Source organism: Salvelinus sp. IW2-2015, linkage group LG4q.2 (assembly GCF_002910315.2).
Source record: "Salvelinus sp. IW2-2015 linkage group LG4q.2, ASM291031v2, whole genome shotgun sequence".
Classification (NCBI taxonomy): Eukaryota; Metazoa; Chordata; class Actinopteri; order Salmoniformes; family Salmonidae; genus Salvelinus; species Salvelinus sp. IW2-2015.
In genome coordinates, this window is record NC_036843.1 from 10,429,285 (window position 1) to 10,436,877 (window position 7,593).

At 44.3% G+C, this 7,593-nt stretch overlaps 1 long non-coding RNA gene across 1 annotated transcript; it reads right to left on the reverse strand.

The window, feature by feature from the left end:
* Positions 1-4,352: 4,352 nt before the first annotated feature.
* On the reverse strand, positions 4,353-7,582 carry LOC139027664 (uncharacterized). Its single transcript, XR_011479786.1, has 3 exons — positions 6,677-7,582; positions 5,670-5,711; positions 4,353-4,664 (listed from the first exon to the last, which is right to left on the reverse strand). It is a non-coding gene; the product is annotated as an uncharacterized lncRNA (long non-coding RNA).
* Positions 7,583-7,593: the final 11 nt, after the last annotated feature.

A 7,593-nucleotide genomic window follows, 5' to 3' on the forward strand; every position in this document is an offset into this window, starting at 1 on the left:
GAAGGCCATCTGAGTCTGGACTTCACTGCAGATCAGAGGGCGGAGTGAGAAAGATGTGATAAAGGAGGACATGAGAGACTGAGGAGAGGAAACTAAGGAGGAAGAGGAGGAGGAAAAAACACAGGTTGCAAAGGTAAGCATGGTTAAAAAATACAAATGGGATGGAGAAATCGACAGTAGTTAGAGGAATTGCACACGCAGGCACGCAAATGTACACACACACACACACACACACACATCTCCAATCTGTGTCATTCCCTGACAGTAAATTATTAATAATCTCCACAGGTCTTCAGGTTTTTATATGGGAGCAAAGGTTTTCTGCATTTTAGGCATCTCAGATACATGTGTTACAACAGTAAGCACAAGCACTGACGCATATTCAGATTTGTTATCTTAGGCATCATGCAAGAGACAAAACTAATAAAGGTAGGTATCAATTTCAGACAGAGTGTTAGAGTACAGTGTGACTTGCCCTTGGCCAGTACCAAGAGTGATGCATTGTTTTCATGGCCCGAGTGAACCTGAAAAGTGTACTGCCAGTACAATGTAGTGGGAAAATGTTTTAGAAAAAGCTGTCAAACACAAACAATGATATGCTGTACTATAATTGCCAAGGTCCCTTTACAGTCCTGGCAAACATAGAGGAATTTCTACAAACGCAGACTTGTTATTGTAATTCCCCCTCAAATTACAATTTCAGACACACTTTAAAAATCAATAGGAGACTTGAGCCTTTGTTGCCATTTAAACAGAAGTATGTAATATTCATAAATGTTATTGTAAAAGCAAAAAGGATCCAAATATTTTTGCAAGCGTATTGCATAATGATGGATGGTGGGGAGCCTTTCAAGTCCATCCAGGTCATTCAAAATTAAAACAAAGAAGAGACAGTCTGACTCCTACAATTAACAGTCCAATCACAGGCAGTGTCTCTACCTGGAATTCAAGGTTGACACACAGGATTCGCTGGCTCAGAACCCATCTGCTTCCTCAGTGTTCTCTCCATGTGGTACGTTAGGTAGACATGAAGGAGTCACGCTCAAAGAGAGTGATCAAAACATGCAGGGGTATGAAAAGAGGCCCAGATTTCCTCTGGAGCTTTTTTGGACCTGTGCTCTGGGAAGCCTCATATTTCTCCTGCTGAGAGAAAGAGAGAGGGGTGGTGGGATGGACGAGAGGGGGGAGGAGAACGAGGAGAGGGCTGCCAACAAGAGTAGAAGCCTGGGGTGTGCTCTGACCTGAGGTCTCAGCCCTGCTGTAGGACGTGGAGCAGGTTGACTTTGGGCTTGGCGACAGCGGCGGTGTGTCGGGACGGTCCTGGTGAGGACCTCATTGTGGAACCGCTCCAGTGGGGTGGACACACTGTCTGTCTGCACCACTAACGGACCCAGGGCTTTCTTCTCCTCCTCCTTTTCCCTCCTTCTGAACTCTCTCCTCCCCTTCCTCAACATCCTCCTCGTCACTGGTCCTAGTGGGGGAGGCCTTGCCACCCCTCACTTAAGAATAAAGCACTACAGAAAAAAAGTGAAATGTCACAATGTCAATTACATCATTGTGTCTTTACTGGATCAAACACACAAGTCAACACTGTACAAAGAACTTCTTATGGTAGCTGTTTTATAAACTCTCATTGTCATATTTGGCCATATTCATTCTGGCAGTGGGGAGTTCTTCATAGAAAGTAAAGGAATGAACTTGTCTGATTGGCTCCCCAGTGGCTTGGCCAGACAGGCCGTGGTCTGAGACTAGACTGAGTGTTGCTATGCTGTGTCAGCTGGAGGAGGACAGACTCCCTGAGGCCTACCTGCGCTCTTCCTCCCCATGGCGGAGTGCTCTGCCAGGAGGCGATGCCTCCGCGTCCTCTCGTACTGGATCCCGTGGCACGTGTGGAACATGTCCACCTGCAGCTACACATTACCATTCAGGTTCCTGATGGAGGACGAGAGAAACCGCTCTAATACGACTCCTTAAAGGGATACTTCGGGATGTTGGCAATGAGGCCCTTTATCTACTTCCCCAGAGTCAGTTGATCTCATGGATACCATTGTTATATCTCTGCAGCCAGTATGAAGTTCTGCGAGCCAATGCTAACTAACAGTAGCGCAATGACTGGAAGTCTATGGTATCTACTAGCATGCTAACAGTTACCATAGACTAGTTACCATTGGCTTCCAGTCATTGCGGTCACGCTAGTTAGCAATTGCGCCAATGCTAATTAGCAGCATCCTTCAAAATGCACGCAGAGACATAAAAATGGTGTCCATGAGTTCATCAGACTGCAAAAGTAGATAATGGGCTTCATTGCCAAAATCCTGAAGTATCCCTTTAACCAACTATAGATCCCTTTAATTTAACCTGCATTACATTATTTACACTCTAATATCTGAACATTGCTTTAGCTCCCCATGTCACATACAATTGATTTTAGGCACTTTAACATAAACGTAAACACTCAACATTGCTAAACCAGGTTTGACTGAATCAGTCCCTGAGAAGAGAAATGTATCAGATTATTATTTTCAAAGATATTGTGGTAAGAGAAGGAAAGTTGAAATATGGAAGACAGAGTGAGGGGGCGAATTGGCGGCAATAACACCCACTGTAATCTTGAGGTCACCACCGCTTTCCCCAATCTGAGGACCAAAGCAAGCAACATGGAACAATCATAATGGGCCAAAGGAGACTCCAGCTCCCCAGATAGTATTGTGCAATAGTGAAACTGAGTAAAGGAAATACTGTACATAAACCTAAAGCTCACAAACACAAGATTTCTCTGAAGTTTGAACCCATGCAACACAATTCCCAATAGTTCTTCTTATTCTATAACATTTTCCCTGCTCTTCCCTGCTCCATAAACTCTCCCCAGCCCCAACTGCCATTTGAGGACTAGACTACCAAAGCCACACTGCCACATAGACACTGTGCTCGCTCTGGAAAACTTTCATGTCTACTATTACCATACAGATCTTATTAGCTGTTCTCCTCACCTATTCATCCGAACACAAAACAAACACAAAGTCAGGGGCCAACGGTTTCCACAAATTTAAACTGCTCCCATTCCAAACCACAATGGAAATGCTTACCTTCCATGGAAACGTCTGTTAGACAACATGGAGTTCATTGATGTCTTATACTCCAGATAACCACTGAGAAACAGACACACAGATAATGACAAAATGACAACTATTTCCACCACCACTACCACCACAGGCTGCACTGGGCTTCTGCATCTTCTATCTAATTTGTGGGGAGTTGAATGTGTTACAACAGGGCAAATGTGATACTCAATGTCATAGGCCCCAAGCCACAAAATCCCCAGTACTAACAGGCCCATAAAGCTAATCAAGCAGCAAATCCCTCATAGAAGAATATGGAGTGTAAGCACAAAACTGGATTTCCCTATAAATAGGGGGTTTAATGCGTTTCAACTAGAAGTCATCATGGGATTCAAGCCATGATTGGGGAAAAAATACAGGTCTCACAAGAGTGCGAGCTGTAAAGCCTATAAATACTCTCGGAGATGTAATGTACAGTAACCGGCCAATTCTCTAATGGGTATCAGCTTCTCACCTTAACTCCTAGCTGAAGTAGTAATAGTTGTATTATGTAGTAATATAAGTCGTTAAATGTAGGTAGGCAGCAGTATGGTCAAACATTAGACATTGCTGTTCTCTTATTCAAAAATGTATCTAGACATGTACAGTGCCGTGAAAAAATATTTGCCCCCTTTCTGATTTTCTCTATTTTTTCATATTTTTTTATATTAAATGTTATCAGATCTTCAACCAAAACCTAATATTAGATTTGTTTTAAATGCATACTTCGCCAGGCATAATGAGACCCATGTTGTGTTATTTGTAAACTCAGGTTCCCTTTATCTAATATTAGGTTATGGTTGAAGATCTGATAACATTCCGTATAAAAAAATATAAAAACATTTAGAAAATCAGAAAGGGGGCAAATACTTTTTCACGGCACTGTACGTTAGTGTGTAACATTACACAAAGTGTCCGAACCCCTCTCACCTGTACAGTTCCCATGTCTGTGGGGTGGGGAAGATTTGAATGAACCTCCCTCGTCTCTCATGCTCCTCAGGACTTTCAGCTGCCATGGAGAGGAAAGAGAACCCTTAGCTTCAATACTATGTGAGCGATAGATAATATCCCTCTCATGCAGATCTATCATACTAACTTCAGCTATGTATATTTACCTCCTCAGCAGTCAGGCCCAGGGTGCTGTCCCTGTTTACCTCCTCAGCAGTCAGGCCCAGGGTGCTGTCCCTGTTTACCTCCTCAGCAGTCATGGCCCAGGGTGCTGTCCCTGTTTACCTCCTCAGCAGTCAGGCCCAGGATGCTGTCCTGTTTACCTCCTCAGCAGTCAGGCCCAGGGTGCTGTCCCTGTTTACCTCCTCAGCAGTCAGGCCCAGGGTGCTGTCCCCGTTTACCTCCTCAGCAGTCAGGCCCAGGGTGCTGTCCCTGTTTACCTCCTCAGCAGTCAGGCCCAGGGTGCTGTCCCTGTTTACCTCCTCAGCAGTCAGGCCCAGGGTGCTGTCCCTGTTTACCTCCTCAGCAGTCAGGCCCAGGGTGCTGTCCCTGTTTACCTCCTGGCTTCTCATTAGGCCTGTCTGTGTCAGTGTTGTTGGCTGACAGTGGTCTCTGCAACTGCAGGAGAGGAAAGGGGAGCAGACATATCGTTATACTGATACCATCTATCTAATTCCCACAAAAATCCACCCTGATAACGGTTTAATAAATTAGGTGTTTAATAGGTCTAATGAATAGGGTGCTAATGCAAGTTGGCTGGCTCTGTTGAATTCTAAGAAATCATCCCACACACTGATAAAAACTAATATTTCTAAAAATGTAACAATCTTTACATACAGAAAAGCACCAAATCTATGGAAAACGTAAAAAAATCATCCCCTTTCCTCCCTCCCTGGGTTACATAAATGGCACATTTTCTATCTTCGCTAGCTGGCATTCCTGGCTGCCTCCTCCTCGGCATGCATTACCAGGGCTGATTGACGACTTTGGCACGCAGGTTTGAGCCAGGGTCAGACAGCAGGTCATAACCCCACAGGATCACATAGAGAATTTGTCATCTAAATAGCAGGGGGATTACATTGAATTTGTCAGACTGGTTGGGGAGATATGATGGCATCCAGAGACTGACAAGGCCTGATCCCCTGAAATAATTTAAACTGTTGCTCCTAATCACAGTATAGAGGAAGAGGACAGATTATTCATAGGAGCACAGGATTCACTGTCTCTCTGACAGGACTGCTTTAGTGGCAAGATTGTTTTGCTGTGTCTGTAACCGGCAGAGGGGCTGAGACATCAAGGGATTGATTCTCAAAGCTACATTGCATTGCTTCTAAATCATAGACTTGCCAAGACCAATCTAATAAGGACTATTCGATTAAAAGCACCACTTCAAGACCATGATTCACAATCGATAGAGGGTGCTTTTTGGCAGCCACAAGTAGGGAAAATATCAGAATCGTTTAGACTCAAAAACAACATAGGCTAAGAAGGATAAGTGGTTGAAAAATGAAGTGGCTTCCTTACCGATTAATGTAAAGACGTCACGGCGGTGAGGCATAGGGAAAAGGTGCAGCAGGGTTCATGTGGTTGGGTTAGACGATATGAGAAGGCAGGACAACTTACCACTCTGGAGTGTGCACTGGCTGACTGAGCAGAGAAAGGACGCTAAGAGAGGCAATGGCGTGTGAGAGACAGTGAGATGAACATCAGCCGCTAACTACACCAGTCTTAACATACACACATGCAGAGAAGCACTTAGACATGCACATCGAAAAACACACTGTAAGCACACAAACCGAGCCATTCATACAGATCACATTGTCATGGTTCCACCTGTCACCAGAGGGCAGCAGAGACCGTCCTAGAGATATTAACGACACTCAGGTGTGTCCTAATTACTAATTTCCCTGTTAAAAGAGGTGTGTTTTCTGTTGTCCTTTGCAGAAGCTTGAATTGTTTACCACGTGCGTTCGTTTCCTGAGGGAGTTTGAGACTTAGCGTTTGTTGTTTTTTCAAGTGTACTATGATCCTGCGGCTACCGTTTCTCAGTAAAGTATTATGTTTATCCTTAACCACTGATTCCCCGTCTGGTCTCTACTCTGCACCTGGGTCCAACCTCACCGCGTCACACACATATGAACAAACGTACAGCCTTGTTACAGTAAGGCTATCTGGGCACTTTACGCAATTTAAGGTGGAGTAGAAAAATGTCTGACTTGATCATGTCCCACCAGCAGATCCTAGCCCAGACCGGGTGCAGTAGTTCACTGCAGTGAGCCAAGTGTATTAGCTGCTGTGGCATCATTAAGCAACAGAGCCTAGTGAGAGCATTAGTCACCTGATTAAACATGATCAAATAATAATCTTCAGAGCGTGCACTCGCAGTGCTGATGATGTCACCCTAACCCTGTAATTGCATTAGCAGTTGTTTTTCATGAGAATGACTTTCCATGAGGGCAAAAAGGGCTCAGCTATAACAGCAAAACAAATACAGTAAGAGACATGATGACAGGCCATGTTGAGAAAGACGTTTCATGAAGTTGCGTTATATGGCATGGAAAGGCAGTTCCTTCAGATGTCTAAACTAAAGCACTTTTTAGTGAAACAATAAAAGTGGTGGTGTCCCATACCTGTGCTTTGTGGGCTTGGTACGTCAGGCCTGGGTCCAGAGTCACCCGTTCAGAGAGGGATTGTTGTAGCAGGAGATCCTGACAAACAAAGCTTGTAGGGACATGACTCACTACAATGAGTAAATGACAGTGGCCTAAGATTCTAGAGAGCATGTGTTATCTAGAGCAGTAAAGCACATGTAATCCTGTAATAAATATCAATCTGATACTATCATGTGTGACATGAATACGGTGCTGTAGGCCTTTCTTCACAGTTGTTCTCAAACTCACAATCATTTACACTCTCTCTTTCTCTCTTTAAAAAAATCACTTAGAGCTAACTGATCCCAGATGAAGAGAGGAAAACTACTTTAAAGTTAACGTCATGCTTTCCCATACAGAGTGATGGGACAACTTATTTAGGATCAAATCAATCGACAGCTCAGGCCCTGAGGTTATTTGTACTGCCTCATCCAAGCCGTCAGGTAAGAACTGGGCTCTTGCCATGTTCTTGTCTAAATGCGGCAATTATTACAAACACGGCTGACGCATTACTGACAGCTACACACAAGGGGAAAATGAATGCTAATGGCATGCTGTCATTATTTACAGAGCTGGGATGCAGCCCAAGTGTTATCAGCCAAAAGCATCAGGGTTTGTATAGTGAATAATAGACGGGGTATGTTTTACATGCCACTGCTCATTTTACCCAGTAATGCATCAGTCCAAAGATAACTGTAATTTATGATTCCGCACGCTGGCCCCAGTACAGACAGATACCCCAACAGCCCCTCACAGTGTCATTAGATATGGCCTACAGGCTCTGGGGCTCAGTGTCATTAAATATGGCCTACAGGCTCTGGGGCTCAGTGTCATTAGATATGGCCTACAGGCTCTGGGGCTCAGTGTCATTAGATATGGCCTACAGGCTCTGGGGC